Below are 23,965 nucleotides of genomic sequence, written 5' to 3' on the forward strand. Positions count from 1 at the left end.
CATATGCTGTGAGAACTAGCTGGATTTAAACTGCGTCTGTCACTGATAGCCAGAGGCCTTCAGTCAAAGCCCCACAATGGGGCTGTAGGTACAGTCCAGTGACAAGAGTGCTTGTTTACTGTGGGAAGGCCCCCAAGGCTGACACTCACCTTTGCATACACAAACATTTTTAAATAAGAGAACTAGACTTCAGAATCTTAGGGCTAGCTGCAAATAGGAAGTTTCTTTAACCTCTTTTATTTTAAGCAAGGAAGAAAACAGAGTAAGTAGACCACTGAAGGCTGCTTGAATAAACTGGTAGTCCATCTCCCAACCCTCCTTATCCTGCAAGTATTTTCATCAGTGTGTTCCAAGTATCCAAAAACTATACCTGACAAGTAGATTGCTCTGTTGGGTAATTTACTAAATACTAAAAGGAACGTTGAGTAAGCACAAGCAAGGGAAGGGAAAACAAAGAAGCAGTTGCCTTCCTCTCAAGGCGATGCTCTTTGTTCCAGCTATCATTACCTCACCGGTTTTGGTTTATGTTACAAGTCACTCTAATGAGTGCTGGGAAATGACTCCATGCGCTCGAGTTCCTGACATGTCTCTTCATCAAATGGCTTACCTTATAACACCTTGATTTTCCTGCAGTAGAATAATAGATGCTTCTCATAGCATTGCTGCAAAGGTTCAGTGAGTCAAATTGTGTGGAGCTGTGATGCCTAGCACACAGTTGACATTCAGTCTGAATAAGCTGTTCCACTGTGAATACAGGCAATGGTGTTTCTTAAATAATGACCGTTTCTTAAATAATGGGGAATCATGAAATTTTAAGGCCAGCCTTTAAAGCAGTGATTCTTACCTTCCTAATGCCTGTAATTCAGTTAGTTCATCATGTTGTGATGACCCCAGACCATAAAGTTATTTTGTTGCTGCTTCATAACTGTAGTTTTGCCACTGTCATGAATCATGATGTAAATAATATTTGATATGCAGAATATCTGTTATGTGGCTCCTGAAAGGGCTCGTGACCCATGAGTTGAGAACAGATTACATTTTTTAATGTATTTCTCAGCCCCTACACTTTAACCAAAGGTGGCCTGAAATTTTCCAACCAGTGTGAGGTACTCATGCACTAAAGACCTGAGCATCTGAAAAAGAATTCAAATGTTACAAATTTTTGATATTTATTATCTGCTTGTCATGGCGAAATTATTGATACTCTTGAAATGATGCCTTCTTCATTTGTAAATAGCATAAAAATACTTTTTGCATTGAATCAAGCATAAATAAGAGGGTATATACATAAAAAGTGCCAGGTGCATAAGAGAGAAATAATGAACAATAAAATTTTGAAACACTGACTATAGTAGTAAAAAGCCTAGGATTTAAAGGATTAGGGAAAATTGTACGTTACTAGGTAAAGAGTCTACTGTTTCATTTGTGAGCATCTTCAGAAAGTAACAATGCGGTTTCTAGGTAACCAGTGTTACGAAAGTACCTGGTCTCAGGAGCAGTATCTTTGTTCTTGAAATTTTTGGTAGCTTTTCTATGAATACCTTGTTAAAATTATAGCATGATTCCAGAGATATCTCACACTTGTTGAATGTCTTTTTTTTTTTTTTTTTTTTTTTTTTTTTTTTTTGGTTTTTCGAGACGGGGTTTCTCTATGTAGCCTTGGCTGTCCTGGACTCACTTTGTAGACCAGGCTGGCCTCGAACTCACAGCGATCCGCCTGCCTCTGCCTCCCAAGTGCTGGGATTAAAGGCGTGTGCCACCACGTCCGGCTGGAATGTCTTTGTATTTAAAAAAAAGTAGAGGAAGAAAGGAAAGGAAGAAAGGAGGGAAGAGGACTCTATCTTAACTTGCTTATACTCAGTGACAGCAGCCAACAGGACCTCCATCATGTGAACATGGCTAGCAGCCACAGGAGAGGAAGGAACCATTAAAATTGTGTTCAGTCTCTGATCATATATCTCTTTGGCCACAGCACTTGTGTCTGACATTGGTTACTGTGAAGCAAGCAGAAAGTGAGTGTGCCAAATAGTTTGTGAACAGAACTCATTGTGGTGATCCCCATATAGCCCATGTTTTCTCTATAAACATGGCAGGACTGCACTTCTCTGCTCATTTCAATAAATTATGATTATATAGTCCTCATTGACTGCCAAAGCATACATAAAGACACATCAATTCCTTGCTGGAACTTCAAAATCTAGTGTGACATTTGGACTATTTGTCCCTTCTACTGATATTATCCATGCTTCACTTCCATGAAGTGAAGATGTGTATAGCCGTGTCTGTCTATGCATCTGAGTGAAGATAAAATCAAACAGAGATCCACCAACCTAAAATGGACATGTAACATTAAGTAGAACCAGTAGATTTGCATTATGTTCTTGAGTGTTGAAATCTGTGTATAACATATACTAGCTTATTCTACTGTGTTCCCAGAAGCAACACATTAGAATTAATTTGCAAAAGTAAGAAAGTAATTTTCTATTGTTTACCTACATTTATAGTTCCTCAAACTTAAAGGGCCAAGGAACTTATTTCGGTATTATAGGGACTCTCTGGTTCTTTTGACCAGTGGTTGTGACACTGTTGTGTGAGCAATGTTTGGAGGGAAGAAGCAAGGAGCCTGTATTAATCATAGCTTCAGGTGAGTTGGAATGTCAGCTTGTTTTCTACTAAAAGCAGAGAATCACCTAGTGAGCCATCAAAAATTCCTTTGTTTTCATGACAGGACATTGGAGAGAATGTGATGTTCCTTACACACTGTCTTGTCTTTTCTCTGACTGTGGTTTAAATGAACTCACTGTGTACTTAGGTAATTTAAAAGGTAGATTCTAGGGGCTGGAGAGATGGATCAGCAGTTAAGAGCACTGGGTGCTCCTGTAGAAAAACTGGCTTCAATTCCCAGCACCCACATGGCAGCTCACAGCTGTAACTAAAGTTCCTGGAGATCCATGGCACCAGGATGCATGAGATGCATATAAATGTGCATGCAGGCAAAATACCCAAACACATAGAAAAAGTTAGGTTTTTAATTCATCATCTTTCTTTTGTAGAAGTCAACGAAGAACAGGAGATTCCATTAGCAAGTGAAAGAAAGAATATGTTTGCATAATCCAAGCAGAGTATTGGTGGACCTCAAGGATTTCCACACAGAATCTCTGTTTTCCTGAGGATGATACTGAGAGTAATGAACTCGCATGTGGATCCTGCTGCTGATTGGTGATGTGACCTTAGGCAAAGCACTTATTCGCACTGCATCGCGGTTTCCTCATCTCAAAAATGAGGATAATAACACTGGCCTAAGTCACGGGAGTGTTGTGTGGATAAACTAATTAATGATTGTAAAGTGCTTTGAAAGTGCAAAGTGTTGTATAATTGTTAGGTACTATTATTAAGAAGTGTTATTAGTGTGTTGTGTTTAATTTTTATTAGGGTTGCTTTCTGCTTTGAAGTCAGCCTCCACGTGGATTGTGGCTTTGAGATAAATTTACAGATGTGCTACTTGAGTCCCTGTTTGCTTGGTATCTAAGACGATCATAATTGTGAGAATACCTCTTTAAGACTTTTTCTTAAAGATTGAAAATGATCTACTTTTTATAAAAACAGAAATGGCTCTAGCTTTAAATTACCAACGAGTTCTTTAAGGCCACATGGAGCCTGTGTTGCAGTATTGTGCATTCTTTGACACTTGAGTCATGTTTTGCTTCAGCACAAAGCATGCCGTGTTCTCACGTTCTTGCTCAGATAACTTGAAATCAGCTGAACCAGCGCTTTGCAGTTTTCTCACAGTGTTACTTTCAAGGATGAAACTAAGTGATGTGTCCTCCAGAGGAGAAAAATTCTCATCTCTTGCTGTGATTTGCATTTTGAAAATGTTAAAACCCCAGCCCAAATTAATTTTCATTTATTTTGTGCCTTCTCTGTTGGGAAATGTGCTTCTGTGTACATAAAAACAAGGCATTCCTTTGAAGGTCAAGTGTTTACCATGTTTATAGATGACTACATGGTGTAGCTAGACAACACTGTCTTTGAAGTAAAATCATCAGTCTAGTCTTAGGAGGATTTTTCATTAGGGGTGTGTGTGTGTGTGTGTGTGTGTGTGTGTGTGTGTTGACAAAATAACTTAAAACTTGACAGGAGTGTGTATGTGCAAAATAATTCCTGTTTACCTAGTAGACCTCTGGAAAGTGTGAAAGAAAATAAAACCTTTGGAAAATTATTTCACAATTATAATAAGCTGTTTAAGTTGTACTAGGATTTTTGGCATCCTGAATTATTTACAGTTTGATAATAGGTTAATGAGACCTTAAATATATTTTCTTGAGAAGTACAAATATTATAAACTGAAGTAACATCCTTGAATTGTTCCACAGCCCGTCCAATATCTTATATGCCCTAATTAGTGTTGGTTGACTTCCGAGTTAGTTCAAGTCTCAGAGCCTAGCCTAGCAGGAGAGGCCTCATCTACGAACGCTGACTGGCAAGGCACCATTAGTTTCTCTTTTATATGTTATTACGTTCTATGATGTTCAAAATGGCCACAACGTGCATGTTTGGCCCTGGGAAACCCAGCTAGGATGGTGAGAGGATAAAGCAGACAGATACTGTGCAGAAAAGGCAGAGTCAGGTGCTTTGCGTGCACTCTGATGGAAGGGTACCTACTACTGTAACAACCAGTACTCTCGGTGTATTTGTTATGTCCAGCTCAGGGCGAGGGGTTGGCAAATCTTGGTAGAAAGTCTCTGTGTAATTGTAGTCTCAGGCAGTAAACACCCAGGAGGAGGAAGCTACAGTTGCTAGATTTCACACAGACAGGTCATTTATTCGTGAACACTCTTACACACACTTTCAATATTTACCCTTGGACTAGAGGAAGCCCTTGCCATCCCACTGAGTCTCACCGTGGGAGAGGAAGGCTTTGCCAAATGCCTATGGATATGAGGCATTGGTCCTTGACATGGCCATGGCCATGTCAACAGTGCGTGTTCTTCATGCTTTACAGTTTCACTCAAGGCGTCCTTTGCCCCACACGCCAAATAGATACAGGAAGATCAAATTTCACAATCCACTGACTTACTCTCACCAGTGTGTTTACTTGTTGAAGTGACAGCCACCGTAGCAGCTGTTTACCACCCACAGGAATCAAAGAAATGAGCAGTGGCAGAGTGTATAAGGTTTACCTGCACATTGGTCTTATAGGAACCCTCCTTGTAGTGACTAGTGCAACAGGAAGGGAAGGAAGTCAATAGGTTCTTCCTGAGAAAGTGAGGAGGTCAAAGGATTTGGACACTTTTGGCCATTTTCTTTGTTGTTATTCCATATCTTTTAAATTTAAAAATCTACATTCAGATATGTATATACACAGCAATAATCTTTTTAAATCACCAGGAATTTTCTGCATGGTCAAATATATATATGTGTGTATATATATATGTATATATATACACACATATATACACATACACACACACATATATATATATACATATATATAAATATATTTACCACAGAATGTTTAAGTCTAAGTCACAAAAGTGTTCCTAAGGTTTGATCTTATTCTACTAAACCAGAAATATCTGAGAGAGAAGAAGTTTCCATAGAATAATCTATGATCAGCAGGCTTGTATACCGACGCTTATCCTTGAGGTGCCACTGTTTTCTTCCTGAGATGTCTTGTTTTTATGTGTGTATGTTGTTCTAAATACTTACAAGAAAAAAATTCTAAAACCCATTTATAATTCTCAAAAAAGTATTTACTTCATAAGGTGGTAACCACTATTACATAAGTGCCAATGAAAGGGGCAATGAAAGAGGCTGTGAAGTTCACTTCAGTGTTTGTCTGATTAGCACAATTCCCATGGTGAGTGCTCTATGTGTCACCCAGGCCCTCCTTTCTCAGAACTGACAATTTGTTCTCCTACCTACTGGGAGGTTTGTCTGTTTTTGGCTTAGCCCATTGAACTCAACTTGGCTGCTGTTAATGGACTCATACCTGCCTCCTGAGGCTATCTTACATCCAGTAACTGGCTAGTACTGACAGTGAATGCTACAGCCCCGACTTCTATGGTGGAACAACTCTTCAGGACTAATCCATCACCACATTTCCCCGTAAGACTGAATGACTCTTGTAGTACAGTTGAATACAGATTAATTAATTAAACAAACAAACACACCATCAGCGCAATCTCCTGCCACCACGGCTAAACCAGTGTTATGTCTACTGTAGAAGGATCCTGAAGTTTCTCTGGGAACTGGCAGAACTTCAGTGGGTCCGGATCAACTGTCCAGAGCATAAAGTGAGACTGGAGAGAGTTCATTAACCCTAAAGGAATCACTGGGGATTTAAAATATAACAGTCTGGCAAAGGCTTTGGGAAACAATGTTAGCATATTACTAGAATGGTTCTTGGAAGCCTGGAAAAAAGTTACTGCCAACACTATAAAAATAGACATGCCAGAATTGCCATGCAAAAGCCTCAGAGATGTTATCTTGGTACACACAAGACTGGAAGACCAGCCAGATGGCCATGTTCTACAGGAGGACCCAAAGCCAATGACATAATTAAAACATTAGTGAACAGAACACAGCTATCCCTGAGAGTCCCAGTGGTGGTGGCCTTCCTCCATTGGCCACAGCCCCCTGAAAAGATAGTTACTGAGCTAAATTATTCAACAAAATTATGGTGATGGGGATTACTATTACCTCTACACAAACAACAAAACAACTTTTCAGTGGGTGACTGAGAACGACTATAACCTCAATCCAGCTTCAAGGGCACAGCTTACAGCCACTGATATGGAGACATCCATCCCTTCCCATTTTTTAGCAGGAAGGCAGAATAGAGCTTTTTCACATTTCCTTGGAGTAAACAGTACAAATTCATTCTTGCCCCCAAAGCTACCCTTGACCTCTTAAGGGCAATGGACCATCTGGCTGTTCTGCTGAATATAACATGGCCATATTCCATGGCAACAGAGAGTTGAGCTGGCTGATTATCATCAATGAGTGACAAGATTTCATAAGGCTTGTGTTGTAGGCTTAGATATTTTTAAAACCTACTTTATTTAGGGTTCTTAAATGCTTCTGTCTCCCTTCCATACTGATCAGAGGTAGGTGAGTATGAAAGTTAATATGCATGGGGGATGTGGACATTTCTAAACGTAGTTTCTTAGGGTCATTCCACGTTGTATTGTCAGGATGCCAGCAGTCTAGTCAAATAGCAAACACTAAACAGCAACATGAATCAGTAGCAATGGCATGATACAGCAGAAACAGTGAAACTGCCAAGTCAGCATGAGTCAGGGACTCAGCCAAAGGGCCACAAGAAGTTCTCTGGACGATTTCTCTTTGCAAAGTCAAATGACTAATGAAGATCAGCGAAGTGATGCAAAATGTTGGGAGGCATAGAGAGGTAAAAGCGCCTCACTGTCTGTGGGCTTCTATTTATCTCCTCTCAGCCCACACAAGGTAGGTTTTGCAGCTGGCAAAAAACATGCCCCTCACACAAGACAACATCACACACCCTCAAACAAGATACCTTCTGGCAAAATTTCACATGCCTTCTCGCAGGTCTGTTTTCTGCCAACAGAGGTCACGAGGCTGTCTTTAGTGCTGGATAAACACTCCCATATGCAACACTTGGGACCAAAACAAAAAAAGACAGTCATGTGACACAACTGAGTCTTCAAAGAAACTAGAAAGTTCTACTTCATTGTGTGATCCCAAAGATTGGAAATAAGGCTTTTGGAAAGTTTAGGGCCTTCAATCAGTGAAGCTTTTACGAATCTAAAGCATGTTCTGCATTGTTCTTTGAGCAAAAGGAAAACTATTCTAACTCTCAATTCCCACTGCTAAAGATAAAGTGCAAGGTGTGACAGGCTTCCTTGAGTTAAAGGTAGGATCCAACCCTTCACACAGGTCCAACTGTATACACAGTGTATGTGGGTGTCCTACTCACATGTATGCCAGTGCCTGCAGGAGCCAGATGAGTCCCCAGATCCCCTGGAACTGGAGTTACAGATGGTTGTGAGCTACCATGTGGATACTAAGAAGCAAACCCCAGTCTTCTGAAAAAGCAACCAGCCCTCTTAACTGCTGAGCCATCTCTGCAGCGCCTAATTCTAACCTTTTAAAACTCAAAGCCACAAAGAATGGGAAGAGCCTAAATATCAATTTCATGCCACAGAGAAAGCATCCCTGTTACCAAAGTCATATAATCTGGCAGATCTGTGGCAACTCCAAATAAGGAAATTGGAAGACATATCCACAGGAGGAAGGAAGCAGCAGTGTGCCATCGGAAGGCAATGAGTATACATCTCTTGAAAAGAATCCATCTGCTTTGTTCTAGAGAGTGCTATGATTATGGAATGTCTCACCCTGAAATATCAACTAAGCAGGTAGCCAGTGTTGGGCCACATGAGCTATGCATACAACAGGCCACAAGTTTGGAGAATAGAACAGAAGTGGTTATATCTCAGGTTAAATACACGAAAGCCAAAGGGGTCACAGCTAGCTGCCTCAGGGGCCATTCCTTGTCCTGCAGACATCGCTCTTGGAAATTTATCCAGGAAAATAGATGATACACAAATTGTAGAGCAACCATTTCCAAACCCTGAGTACTCACCATTGAAGCAAGAGGACCTGAGTGGTCAGAGGGACGATCTGAAATGCAGGCTGTGTGTGTCATTCAGCTACTCCCTGTAGGGATGAGACATCTGTCCCCTCAGCTGTTCTGAGTGTTGGCTTCTGATGATTCAAAACGAATTCCCTCAAGAGGGATTTACCTCTACTCCAAGTGGCTGTCTGTGTTAGCTTTCCATCCATATTGCACAATACCCAGGACAATTAACTTCTGCAAGGAAAAGATTCATCTGGACTGATAGTTTCTTAGCTGCCAGTCTGTGATGAGGTGAACCTGTTGTCAAGCCTCTCGGGGGTGTCAGCTGGCAGTACAGGCGAGCTTGTCACAAAGTAAACCATTAATTTCATGGCCAGAGCAAAAGAAAAGAGGAATGAACAAGAGACAAGGGTCTTGCAATCCTCTCCCAGGCTAGCCATCCAATGACATAAGAACCTTTCACTGGGCCCCATCTCCCAACATTTCTAGTACTTTAATAACACCACCCTAGAGATCAAGCCTTTAATACTCAGACCTTTCTGGGACATTTCTCATCCAAACCACAACAATGTCTCACTAAGATCATGGCCTGTGTGCAGGAGTATAAAAGGCCAGCTTTACTGCTTTGATGGAGACCCATTCTTAATGGCCATTTCAGGTTCAGAGGTTACAAATGGAGCAGCTGAGGCCTCTGATGGTATTGCATTGTTGCACAGGGTCTCTTGCTCATCACTGCTTCTCTCCCTTCCTTATAGGTATCATTCTTGAGAATGTGCCACAATAAACTTGGGTATATGCCTCTGTCTGAGTCCGGTTTGGAGGATCAGAACTTAGTTGGGCTCTCCTGGTCAACACCAAAGTGTAATTTAATAAAGGCTGGGATGGAAAGTTATGAAATCTTCATCAGCACACCTTAAGACATTTTGAAACCTTCTCTTCACATGTTGTGATATGTATTGCATGTACACACATATGCTCACATACATTAAAAAATATGCACCCTTCACTACACACACACACACACACACACACACACACACACACACACACACACACACAAACACACACAGCAAAGCAAAAAAGACATATGTCTTATATTAATTCTGTTTGATCCAGTAGAATACTTGCTATGTCAGGTATTCTGGATTCAGTGGCAAATAATGTTAGGTGGCTGGCCTTAAGACATGATTGAAAGGGGGAAAATTGAATACAGTAATATAAAAACTACGTTGAGATTAATTGATCATAATAGAGGAATTGAGATCATTGTGCAAAGCAACACAAAGAATGGTGCTATTAAAGACATGCTTGTTCTGAGCCTTGGGCTTAGCAAAAATTATTTAGGTAAAGAGTAGAATTACTGAGGTTTGGAATAGCCTGAGGGAGCAAAAGGAACAGCTTTAGAAAGTGTTTCTTTAGACCCAGACCAAAGGACATGGTAGGGAGTAGTGTGAGGTACAGTGAACTGTTGACATCCACTGAATAACATCAGGCAGGGGAGCAACATGGTGAGATTTTCATTTTGGAATCATTGCTGTTGTCCAGCAGAGCCCAGATACTCTATTTGAGGTGAATCCCAGCAGGAGCTCCCTGCAGCAGTCTAGCTGTGAAATGATGGCTTGACCGATGTAATGGCAGGAGCAATGAAGGAAATAAAATAATGGGCTCTTGAGATTGGAAGGCTATTGAATTGGATGTGGAAATGCAGGGGTTAAAAGTTCCCCTTTGTATCTATATCTGTTTGGACTGAAAATGGAAAAGCAGTTTACTGGAGTCTGTGGTGGAGCGAGAGCCATGATCATGCTAGACTATGCTTATATGTTTACAGGAGATTCTGATAAGGTATTTTGAGATACTCAAATGCAATCAAATGTGTGGTAGAAACTAGGGATGATCCTGTTTCAGGAGCAGAGGAAGCTGGGGAAGAGGATGGATAGAGGCAAAACCAATTCTAGCTGGAAAGTCAGTGACAAGAGCTATCTGTGTCCAGCATCCTCTCTGTAGGACCTAGAACTATGAGATAGTGTCTACCGTGGTCCGTCTGAAATTAATCAGTCGAATTCGTTAATCTCTCCCCACCATTCTAGTTAGGAGTTCTTTGGAAATTTGCACCTCTCCATTTCTATTTAGTTGTACTCCGCTGAGTTTCACATGTCAGCTATCATATCATCTTGGCAGGATGAGCCTTCCCAGTATCATTTATGCTCCACTGCCCTAGGAAAACAGGACTACCATGTGCAGCTTACCTGAAACAGGTGTCCCAAAGGCCATGCCTGCACATCAGAGGACATGAAAACAGACAAAAGAATGAATGAGTGCTTTCAAATAGCAAAACAAACAACAAACAAACAAACAAACAAAAACCATGCTAGAGAGAACATTTACTTAGGATGGATTTGTTCCACACCCAGGCTATTTGAAGAAGCAATAAAGCTGGCTGTGCTGATTCATGCCTATAATCTTGGCACTTAGGTAGTGAAGGCTGGGAAATCTGAAGTCCAAGGAACAAGGAAATACATGTACTTATCGTTTACCCTTTAAGAATGAGCCACTCCTTTAAATTAATCAAGTATGATCCAAACCAATATTTGAGGTTTATTTTTAACAAATAGTTATTTTGCTTACTTTAATTGATAAATTACCAATGATGTATTTGTGACATAAAAAAGATGGTTATTTATTTATGAAAACTGGCTGCCACCCTCATTCTCTGGACCACAGTTCTTCATTTAAATATTAAAACTAGAAAATCAGCATCTTTGCTATCTGAGGAAATTTTTTTACTATCTGGATTACTTATTGGGATATTAAAGAATCTTAAAACCTCAAAGGAACCAAAATTAGTACGTATCAAATGTATAGGGTTTTGTTTTGTTTTGTTTGTTTGTTTTCAGTTGGGTGCTATGGTTGTGGAGCTGCAGGAAAGGTGGCTCTCCTCTTCCCTCCCTGATGCCTGCTCCAGATGAGGGGTGGGGCACATTACCATGACGCACTGGAAAGTAACTGTAGAGTTTGGGATTTCCTCCTCTGGCCAAAGCCTTCCTTTTCCTTTCACTCTCCGAGAACCACAATCCATGTTGTTAGTCTTACTGTTTCAAATGGTCAGCTGTAAAGCACGGAGATTATTCCCCACTTTCAAAGTGGCACACATGCTCAGCAGGCAGAGCATTAGCTAGCTCTGCTCAGCCATTCCTACATGTGGGCACACACCATGTAGGCACACACTGCTGTGTGATTCGTGACTATCCCTGGAGTTGATCTTGTCATTGTCCCCCCACTCATAAGAAATGAGAGAGCAGTAAGAGGAGAGTGGCAAAAAGTGCCTGAAGGCTCATGGCTGTCAAGTAGCAGGGCTGGACTGGAGTTTCTATACTTTGGCTCTTGAGGCTGTGAGCTTTGGTGTGCTGCTGAGTTCAAGCAGGGGTTTGGGCAAGAATATGAAGGACATACAGAAGAGAACTTCTTCACAGGTGGCTGAGGTCAAAAGAACCCAGGGCACCTGTATTGATTTCTGTAACTCAGACTGTAAGAGCACAGGAAAGGAGACTTTTCTTCAGCTTAAACTTGTGAAATGGAGGAAGATAAATCTAGCTATCTCAACTTGCTTGAGACTTCAAGAAGTAGGCCCTGGACACTTAAGAAAATCAAGTGAAGTGAATGAAAATTAGGAATTGTTTTCTAAAAATTCATGTAACTCTTAGCAATGATTTAAGCCTTACAAACAACATAAATTATATATGCAAATTACTTCTAATTATAATGTCTCTCCCTCTAGATCACTGAACTCTTACACAATAGGATTTTAATTTATTCACATCAGCCTACATGCCTAGTGTTTGAGTAGAAATATGTTCATTGTCAAGAAAATACATTTATTTAGCCATTTATAAGCATTTCAAGAAGATGAACATAAGATTCTTTTCACCTTAGAAAAATTTAAAATTTAATTTGCTGTTTGTGTTGTGTATGTTTTTGGTACTACATAAGTGTCCCACTGTGTGCACTCACATACTTGGATGCAGAGGCCAGAAGAGGCCATCCAGTGCATTTCTTTGTCACTTTCAGCCTACTGCCTTGAGACAGGACCTGTCAGTGAATTAGAAGCCTGTCACTGCAGTGAGAGCAGCTGGCCAGTGAGTGCCTGGGCTCCTGTTTTCTCTCCCTATTGCTTGGCTTAAAGATGTGTACAGTTGAGCGTAGATTTCTAATGTGGGTGCTAGGGACTCAGGGCCACAGCCTCATGCCCGTGTAGCCAGTTCTCTCTCATGAAGCAATATGCCCAGCCCAAGAATGTATTTTTTAGTGTTGTTAGAAATGATCCATCTTAAGCCCCACCCTTGTGTGTGTGTGTGCACGCTCGCATGTGCCTGTGCATTTTAAAGATGCGTACTACCACTACCCAACTGAATCTAACACTTTTTAAATACTTCCCCTTGTCTGTTGTTTTTAAAGACATTTTCTCTTTAAGACTATACTTTATCTAGAGAATCGGATTTGTGGACATTTGGACACATTCTAGTGTCCCTGCAGCTGAAATTTGTATATCATTCCTAACCTGTTTGGAGTTGTCAGCACATTTCTGCTTGTTTGCTGTGATTTGAATGTCTCCTCCAAAATGTATGCTGAAATTCAACTGTAGTTGGTACAGCACTCAGAGTGGGAGCTCTTAAGATGTGGTTTGGTCATGAGGACGCTGCCATGAGAATTGGACAGGGATGCTTTCCAACAGGGAAAAAAAAGGACAAGTTCAGCCTTGTTTCTCTGTATCTCCTATTTGGTGCCACCTCCCTGGGATATTGTGATGAGCATGAAGGCCCGTGCCAGGTGCAAGCATCATGCTCTTGGGTTTCTGGCCTCCAGAACCAGGAGCCAAATATATTTCTACTATTTATAGTTTGCCCAGTCAGTGATATGCTTCTATAGCAGCAGCAGTAGCAGCAGTGGCAGCAGCAAATAAAACAAGAAATTCTTCTTTAACTTTTTTATTGTAATATAAAATAATTTTGAGGGTTTTTGTTTGTTAGTTTGTTTGTTTGTTTAATGAATTTTCTATGAGTCCACTGTTTCAGAGTGTGCTGGGCCCAACCAAGTCAGAGCAGATTAGAATGAAGAAAAGTGTGTTCAAAAATGCATTATGGAAATTGAACATCAAAATGGAACACATTATATTTTGAAATTTTATTTATTTTTATTTTATGTGTGGGTGCCTGAATGCCTCTGAACTACATGTGTGCAGTGCCATAGAGGTCAGAAGAAGAGGTCAGATCCTCTGGGACTGAAGTTGTATTTGGTGGTTGCAAGCTGACATGTAGGTTCTGGGACTGGGACCTGGGTATTCTGGAAGAGTAGTCAGTGCTCTTAACCCCTGAGCTGTCTCTCTAGTCTGAAATGGGACACTTCACATTTGAAAGAAACATACAAATACACACTACTCCATGATATTAACAGCAACTAATTGTAGAGTACTTTTAATCCAGCAACATGGCTACTCTGCCAAGGGATCACATCCAAAGACCTAGGTCTGCGTGATCTGGCTGGAACACAGACATGCCCTTAGTATACTCCTTTAATCCCTCAGACTAGAACTTTGTACACATGTGTAATCAGAAGAATGAGTGGCAGACAAAGTGATGAATCAGAGAAAAATTTGACAGAATGAGTCAGACATAGGATATGCCAAACACTCATGGGAACAGACAGGAAAGAGAAGCTACTTAAGAGCAGCACAGAGAGAGTGCAAGAGAGACAGTGCAGTAGAGTTCAGGAGTACAGTTTGGTGCAGGTCAATGCAGTCCAGTTGAGTGCAGTTGAGTTCCTGTAATTCAGTTCGAAGAGTTCAGAGACAGTTTTTCCAAGCAGAACAATTCAGTGAAAAGCTGAAAGAAGCCAGTTTAAGTCAGTCAGCTTGGAGAGAAGTTTTGAACCAGAACAGCTTAGTTGAACCAGCCAGCCAGAATTCGGAAAGAACTAGAAAGGATGAGCTTATTCAGCAGAAGTCTCAGAGGCTGAAAACATTTTAGTCCTATGTTGTTTTAAATTGAAATTCCCCCATCATTCTATTTTACCAATAAAGATGCAAGAGTCAGATGCTGAGAAGAAAAACCTACTAGCTCAGAGAAACAGGGAAATCACCCCGCTGCACTTCCTACTTAGTTCATATCCCAATACAGAAGGCCCCAAAGTCTCACTAGCTCAGCTGACAGCCCAGGAAGAAAAAGCCAAAACAAACAAACAAACAAACAAACAAACAAACACAAGCAAAACCAAGGCCAAAGGCTTGCTATCCCAAGGTCCAAACAGCCAAAAGCCAAGGGGCTGAGGAGCTCAAGTGCTAGAGAGCGAAGAGCCGAAGAGCTAAAGCTAAAATCCCAAGAGTAAAGCCCAACAGCTAAAAGTTCCAAAGACCCCTTCTACTTCTTGATGCTGTCTTAAAAACCTCTCAACTCAAAGCCCCTCCTACTCTTTAATCTCTGTTAGTTGGTTTATTGCTCCACCTCTTGACCTAGGGTCAACTTTATTAAATCCTGTGTACAGAAAGCTCTTGGATTAAAGGTGTGTGTTAGGGCTCATCCACAAGAAAAGGGGGTTCACAGCTCACAATCTCAGGGATCACAATGAGATCAAAGACAGGTGTTTACAGTTCACAAATTCAGGGATCACACTGACATCAAATACCAGTTTTTACAGTTCACAATCTCAGGGATCACATTGGGATCAAATGTAGGCTTTTCCAGTTCACAATCTCAGGGATCACACTGGGATCAAATATCCTGCAGCCATATAGGTTAGCAGACAGAAGCTGGAAGCTGAAGCGTTCAAGGTCCGGGCTTGCAGAAGATTAGATTGTATGGAGGCTGGAATCTTCTAGGTGTAGGCCTAGGAGTAGTTAGATAGAAACACTCTGGGCTTAGCACAAGCTATGTATTCACAAAACTTGGCTACGGCTCTCTCGCATCGTCTGAGGAAATAAAACGACATTTACAGCTAATCAGAGATGACCAGTTGGATGGAATGAGGGTGAAGAAGTGTCCCTCTTTTAACACCATCAGGAAAATAGGTTTGAAATGAGCGATTTGTTCTCTGCCACCATCTCTCCCTGTCCTCTCCTTTCCCTCCTCCACCCCACTCCCACCCCCTTCTTCCTGTCCCCTTCCCTGGAGATCAAACCCATGTGTTCCAGGTGACAGCCTTTGCACTCAGCCGCATCCGAAGCGCTCCAGTGGTCTTTATCTCTACTCCTGTTTGAACCCTCTTCTGTTTTGTTTTGTTTTGTTTTGTTTTTCCTTGTAAAAGTAGCATTCTCCTCCAGTCTTATCAGACCACTCACTTTGTTTTTATATTTAGATGTTCTATTCTACAATCTAGTAAAAGCCAATGAGAGTTTTTAATTTGGTAATTGCCACTCTGATCTCTAATGTGTCTGTAATCTCGTCTACTGTCAGGAGTCTTTGTGGACTCATGCTGAACAGCCTTTGTCACATTAGAACCCCAGCAAGCACACTGCCAAGGTGAAGCTGCTAACCAGAGCTCAGACAGGGGCCATGTTTAGAGGCGACTGTTTCAATTCTCAAAATCTTTTAAATGTAGTCCTTTTTTTTTTTTTTTTTTTAAAATGGCCTTGTAATTTACAAGGCAGCTTTCCCCTGAGATTTAAAGGTCTCTGTGATTGCTTTTCATGACAGTTGAGGTGAATGGATACAAGGAATACAGATGAGATTATTAGACTGAGTGAAGCTCAGAGGGAAAAGTAAACAGGGCACACTGAACTGTGTGCTGCTGCTCTTGTTTTTAAGAATATTGCTCAAAGTCTGAACTGACCAGGAAGCAGCATGGCTTCAGTGCGGTGTTTTCTCTCATAAGAGCTTTGGGCTCTAATATAAATAGTATTTATCAGAGTTAAAAGCTAGGATGATAGAGAAATATCAAGAAATGTAATATGAAACTGTTTTCTTCATGATATTCAAGATACAGGGTCAGACAGGATAATAGCAGATGTATAAACTATGGTAGATACAACAGTCTATAGCATAGTCTTAATTGTATGCATAATCCCTTTGAGAAAGAAAGAGATATGTAGAAAGTATGCTACCATATTTTCTTTGGTTTCTTACCAGTAATCCTCTTTTGTACCTCTGTTGTCTATTTTTGAGGTGTATTTATTTTGTGTGCATGCATGTCTGTCTGCATGTACGTATGTGTATCACGAGACATCTAGTGCCCACAGAGACCAGAAGAAGGCATCAGATCCTCTGGAACAGGAGTTACTGGTGATTATGCATGTGCTGGTAACTGAGCCTGGGTCCTCTGCAGGAGAACTAGTGTGTCTAACCACTGAACTAGCCCCTATACTTGTTGTCTTTATCTTATGATTAATCACATCTCAAAGCTGAACTATTATGACAAATTCGAGCTACTCCTAATCGGAGAGATAGAAGCCTTGATGCAGAGATGTTTCCGTATATGTGTTGTGAACAAAATTACCAACGTCAGAGGGCATTATCACAAGAGTGTTTGCTTGAGAGAAAAATGTTAATACGTAACAAAGCAAGAAATTCTTTGACTTTTGAATGCATGTTTCTGATTATTACCATTTAGGTGTGTACTGAGACTTTGTATTTATGTGATAAGATTCCAATTGCGGTTGTGTTAGTTTCCTAGTGTGACTGTGACAAATGATCACAGATTTGGTGTTTAAGTAATAAAAATGTGTTCTTTCATTCTGGAGGCCAGACATATGATCTCAGTCCCCAGGGCTAGGTCAGGAAGTAGGTACAGTCCCTCCATACTCCTCCCGGAGACCCGTTCCTGGTTTTGTGGCTGCATCCCTCCCGCCCCGGTATTTATAGATAGCCACATGGTGTCTTCCTTCATAATCTTTCCCTTGTGACTCGTAGGATATTAGTGATTATATAATGGAAGTTTCTACATTGCAAGATTCATAATCACACTGGCTAATTCCTTGCTTTTTATATCATATCAAATTTGAGGGGAGAATTCTCAGAGGCCATTCTTCAGCTTACAATATAATATTTATGTTTATTATTTCACCAAGAAGATTTGAAGCCGTTTCACGGCAGTACTCTAAGTTCATATTTAAAATACATCTTTATCTAGCTTGTGCTGCATTTCCAGCCCCTATCTTTCTACTTGGATGTCCTGCCTCCATGTAAACTACACTCAAATAAACACATAGTCAAATTCATCAATGCAAGCCCCTTGGCCAGTAACTTCTCTTGGTTCCTTTCTTCAGCAGAATCATTGCCCTTCTAGAGCCCCAGTTTTGGAAGCACTGACTGTTGTGATATATAACAAAGTGGGTGTGGTTATTGGAGCGAAATATTCGCCTCATGGCCAAAGCATGGAAGACAGAGAAAAGGACACCAGTGTTTCACTCCATTCTAGTGGCCATACTCCTAGTGACCTACAAACTCACATTGGGTCCCATTTTTATAGGTTCTACAACTTTCCAGTGGCACAAAGCTGAGACCGAGCCTTTAACACATAGGCCTTTGAGGGAACATTTCAGATAGAAATCACAGTACTATTGAAGTCCTATTTAATTGAAAGGCTGGAGTATCATTATAGAATAGTTTCCTAATTGACTGCCCCAGGTCCAGTTTTCCTTATTCCATCTCATATTAACCTGGCAAGTTATTTTTAAAACACTACCTTGGGCATTGAATTTTGCTGGATAGAAGTATTGTTTGGCACCTTGTTTCATAGGACATTAAGTGCTAATTTCTAAGCCTGCTTCAGTTTACTTGTATATATGTATTCATATATATTTTTATATGGATAAATGAATTATGTATATGCACATATGTGTACACACACATCGTATTTTTTTTATTAATTTATTCTTGTTACATCTCAATGTTTATCCCATCCCTTGTATCCTCCCATTCCTCCCCCCCCCCATTTTCCCATTATTCCCCTCCCCTATGACTGTTCCTGAGGGGGATTACGTCCCCCTATATATTCTCATAGGGTATCAAGTCTTTTCTTGGCTACTTGCTGTCCTTCCTCTGAGTGCCACCAGGTCTCCCCCTCCAGGGGACATGGTCAAATGTGAGGCACCAGAGTACGTGAGAAAGTCATATCACACTCTCCAGAGCACATCGTATTTTTTAAACTTCATTTGTCATTTCTTCTTTACCTTTGTTTATAGAGAAATTCTTTCTTCGTAACCCTACGGAATAAGCTCTTCTCCTTCACTTTTAAGGCATATCTTTCTTTCCCATCTCCTGATGTGTTTATTTTTCACAATTCGCCTCATATTTTAATGGGCCAATCTAAACTATAGCCTGGAATAAACAGTTTTCCTTATATACTCCTAAGTAACATCTGCTACATGTCTAGCTTCAGTGTCTCTTGCTTCCTTCTCTCCCACATCTTACCAATAAACAAGATATCTTTGTGGAGGATGGTCTGTGATGGACAGGGGTCATATCTGTCTTTCCTTTGCTTGTCACAGAGTAGACATTTAATAAATCCTTTTTTTCGTTTCACATTGATGGATATATTCTTTCTCTGCAAATGTGGCTCATATCACATATTGTTCAGGGAACTCATGGATAACCTGTGGTCAAATTTTTGGCTTTTCCTTTAAAAAAATCCTTCCAACTATAGTTTCAATTTTCTTTTTCTATACAGTCCTATCAACAGAATCATTCAGAGAATTTGGGCAAACCAGAGCTTCGTGAGCATGTCTCACATAGCTGCCTACAAGACCACAGCTATGAAGCCATGACATATTAACAGCATGGTTTCAGGTTTATCAGCCTTGAAGGTGGTTTGCTTTGAATATATCCATATTAGGCAAAGCAAGTATAAGGAGGAATTAGGCCTGAATTCTTTCCTTTCTAATAAGAAATAGTGTGGTCACTCAAGACTAACAGCTATGGTACAGGAAGCCATGGCCTTGGGGCCTAGTTCTTTCAAAGAAGATAATTAAAAGTTCTGATTCTTGTCATCCACAATGTTCAATCCACTTTACTTTCTTATGATCAGAGGAAAATTTTTCCTTAAGTTTTCCAGTAGAACTCTAGAGTGGATATTTTAATCGACAATTCCATGATAATATGTAGTCAGTGCAACCCACATCAAAGATATAGAAGTGCAGAGGATGTGGCCTCTTTCTTCCAGAATATGTGGATTTACATTTGGCAAGAACAAAATCTCAAAGGGAGTATTTAAAGAAAGCATATACCACAGTAGGACTTGACTGTTGAGTTAGTTTGATCTTCTTCATTAATAGAGGCACATGCAAGGGCACTCCAGTAGCTCTGAATTTTCCAGAGTATTTCCTTATTTTCCCCAGGCTAAAACCCCATTTATCCACACATGTTACTTCACAAGTTAAGAGAGGATGAAACCAAATTTATACTTGGCAAAGCCACTAACATGGTCTGGGAGGTGGTTCAGTATGTAACGTACTTGCTGTGTAAGCCCAGTGATTTGAGATCTTATTTCCAGACCATTGTAAAAGCTGGACCCAGTAGTGAGTCTAATAGTTTGTAATCCCAGGATGCCCTGGTTGGGCAATGGGCTATGGAGATATGAGCCTCCTGAATATATGGGCTAGCTAGCCAGTGATGAGACCCTGTACAAAACAAAGGGAAAAGATAAAGACTGATGCCCAAAGATTGTCCTCTGACCTTTACATATGAACATGGCACACATGTCTGTGGATAAGCATACATGCATGTATTATACACTCCCCCCACACAAACATGTACACACCAAAAAATGTTCCATTTTCCAACTTTTCCAAATCAACAACAATCCTGACCATATTCATGGAAAATAAACCTCATTTTTTATTGTTATTGTGCTCAGAAAGACTATCCAATCAGAGTAACACCCAGAAATGTAAGGTGTCCCTTTGAAATGGAAACAAAGGGCAAAATACTAACATAAAATTGAATATTGTGTTAGTAACCAAGTAGTATTTACTAATAGAACATAGCAGTTGCTTTCTTTCTGGCAGTCCCTTCACTTAGAAAGACATAATGCCTCATGTCAATCTGGATCAATTCTTTATTTTGAGCAATGTCTTATTCATGTATATAACTCCCTTATATCATAGTCTTGATTTATGATGAAGTTTTGAAGAACAACCATGAGATAAATGGTGAATGATAAGCTTTGGATGTAAGAAGATGAAAACAAAGACAAAAGTACAAAGTTGATATTGGAATAAAACCTATATGGTTGTAATGGCACATGGTAATAAATACTGGGTTTTCCACTGATATAAGAGATTTTACAGAATGTAAGCATTTAAGAACATATTTCTAATCCGAAATAATATAATGCTCAATAAAAAAATGGAACTTGATTTATTTATGTTGTGCTTTACTGAATTTATTAAATTTTAAATAATGCTCGGTGTGTTTTCAAGGCTTATTTATTTTCATGTTTACTTGGTGAAATGCTAGTGTTTATTACAGTGCATGGAGCTGTGGCCTAAAAAAGCTCTATGGAAATGAATGCTTCCAATGTGATGATTAGTGAGCCAGAGTTCAAACCCATTTTATTTGTCATGGCAGACTTTGTCTCAGAAGTTATGCAGTGACATCGAGGTGGTGGGAAGCAGAGTTTCTTTTTTCCCTGTCAGCTCACCTGTAAAATTGAAAGGAAGTGACTCTCTAAATACGTTTGCCCTCTTTACTATTTTCAGAGAGTAGATAATTACTGTGCCCTGAAGCTCCACATGGTGTTCCCCACTGCATTCCCTTCCTTCCTTCCCTTTCCCTCCAAGGGCGCCCTAATGGTCATCAAGTATATGCCCTACAATACCTCCAAATAAAGCAAGAACGTGCATGGGGCCATATTGTATAAAGCTAAGCATGTCTCTAGTTGATATTTGGAGAATGGTATGGGAGAGGAAATAAAGATACAAAGGCTAGGAAAGACTGCTTATTTCTAGGGAATTCTGAAGACCTGAGAGTCATTGTGTTGTTTCTTCCTCAGCCTGACTCTCATTCTCCTTACAGCTCTCATCCCTTCTGTTTTTCTTCTCTCACTTCACCTCCTTTTTCATTTGTTTCTTTTTGTCTCCTCCCCATTTCCCTTCTCTCCCTTAATTTACTGAGGAGTTCTGTAGCCTTTACACTTACAGCGCTGGGTGGGGATTGTTTTTAGAGGCTGGAAGAAGCACACTGGTAATGTTGAGATGAGTTAAGATGATCATGGAAAGCTGAGTGGGGCCCTGCAGAAGAAAGAGAACCGAACATAGACAGGATGCCTAGGTCTTACTCTTCGTGTGGTCTATACCTGTGCTCAAAATGTTCTACAGGAAATCAAACAAATATGCCAACAACCCAGAGAATGGTAGTAAAAGGTACTATAACCTTTCCAAGGTGTTTTTATTAAAACTGGGCTTGGTGCAGTGGGAATATAATCTTAGGTTAAAGGAGCACAAAGAAGGATGATTGAAAATTCAAAGCCTACCACAATAGCTTAGCTAAACCCGTTCCAAAACAAAACAAAACAAAACACAACCCTGTGATCCCCAACAACAGGAACCAGCACAGAATCATAACCCTAAGGGTACAGTAGTGGCACAAATACCTTGGTGGTAACCAACAGCTCTTTGGACTTAAGACACACTCAGCAAGAAGGAATCTATGCCTAGTTCTGGAAAACATAGCCAACAAACCAGGGCTAATGAAATCACAGATCATTGAAAAGCACCTACAACCACCTACTGAGCCAGCACATTCCCTAACAATATTCTAACTATTCGTCCTTATGCCTACAGCTAAGTGTGATTCTTACCCCTCATTGAGGAAACATCTTTTTGCAGCAGACAGGGGCCAGCTGATCAAAATGTAGAGTTGTGGAGCCCAATTCCAGTGAATACATCTACAATGTGCTTTCATACCTAAGGTTTAGGGAACATTACAGAAGAGGAGGTGGGAAGCCTGTAACAAGAGGCAGAAAATCAGGGAGTTTTCTGTGAGACTGTGTCCCCATAAATTATCATCACTACGATTTGCTAAATATGATCTGAACAAAGATGATACCAATAGACATGCCAAAGTGGACAGAAAACAGTTCATGAGGCCTCAACCCTACACAAAGGACCACAGGAAGCTAGGGAGTGAACAGTGTTGGGAGAGATACTGTTGTACAGGACAGAGGACACCTATTGGTTATCCAAAACCAAATGATCATTCCTGAAAATATATGTACTAATAACATTACGAAGACTCAGCAGTTTATTTTTAGGACACACAAACGCACGCGTGCGCACACACACACACACACACACACACACACACACACACACACACACACACATTCACAGATGAAAACACAAAGAAAACTAGAGGTTAAGCTTTAACAAGAATCCCATAAAGCTTAGATGCAGAATAATGAGCCAAGGAGCCAAACAGATGAGATTTGTTATCCAAATATACCTATCGGTCAAAAGAAAGGTAAGAGAGACCTGGCAGAAGAAAGGATGGTGTGGAGCATGGTGGAAAAAGGATAGGCTGAAATGTGTGGATTAAGTGTACTCACAGCTGCCTTTTTAGGATTTGAGCGATTAGTTTGTCTTGGCATATGTTTAAGCTAACTCATCTGGAGAACTCAGGTGTCCTCAGTCACTGCATCATGATGGAGGTTAGCCACTTTCTACAAGTGCTCTTCAAAGCCTGGTGAGTATCCTGGCACCCACCAGGATGTGCAGGCTGGTTTTCATAACTGGGTCACACGGAATGAGTGTCCTTAAGGTGCCTGGTTGGTATTTGCATTGACATGAAGGGCAAGGAGGAACTTTACAGTGAACAATGCAGGAACAAAGTCTATGAGGTGTGCAGACCCTGCTTTGATCCATACCTCTGTTTCCTCGCTGCCCTGAAGGACTAATTATCCTTCCTGGTGCTTTTACATGTACAGACCTCACCATGATTGGCCAGTTCCCTGCTGCTCACATTAAACTACAAAATAACCTTTGTCATTCCTGATGTCCCTGTGGATGCTGTCACATTACATCCATTTTTAGCTGTTCCTCAAACCCACTGAAGTGAAGTATAGATTTCTGACAATGTGAAAAAAATCTTTTCCAGTTTTGTCTCTTTGGAGAAAGAGAAATTTGCTGTCTTCTTTGACAGCTGGACAGGGAGAGATTGCACTCTCATTTCCTTCTCAATATTCTCCAGCAAAATCATGAATAAGCAACATTTTAGTTGGTGGACTTCCAAAAAATGTTTCCTGTCAAGCTCCTGTCAGGATTTTGAAAATCAGGGAACAACTTTTTCCAGTTGTGATTTTCTGTTATTTAATTTTTGAAGTCTGAATTATGATTCTTCTGCTCTCTAGGAGCTGTGTTGAGGGGTA

General features: G+C 40.5%; 1 protein-coding gene across 1 annotated transcript in view; it reads left to right on the plus strand.

Annotated features, from left to right (window-relative positions):
* The window catches only part of Macrod2 (mono-ADP ribosylhydrolase 2), a 1,925,774-nt gene that overhangs the window by 582,110 nt on the left and 1,319,699 nt on the right, over positions 1–23,965 (plus strand). The window lies entirely within an intron of this gene.

Source organism: Acomys russatus, chromosome 4, assembly GCF_903995435.1.
Source record: "Acomys russatus chromosome 4, mAcoRus1.1, whole genome shotgun sequence".
Classification (NCBI taxonomy): Eukaryota; Metazoa; Chordata; class Mammalia; order Rodentia; family Muridae; genus Acomys; species Acomys russatus.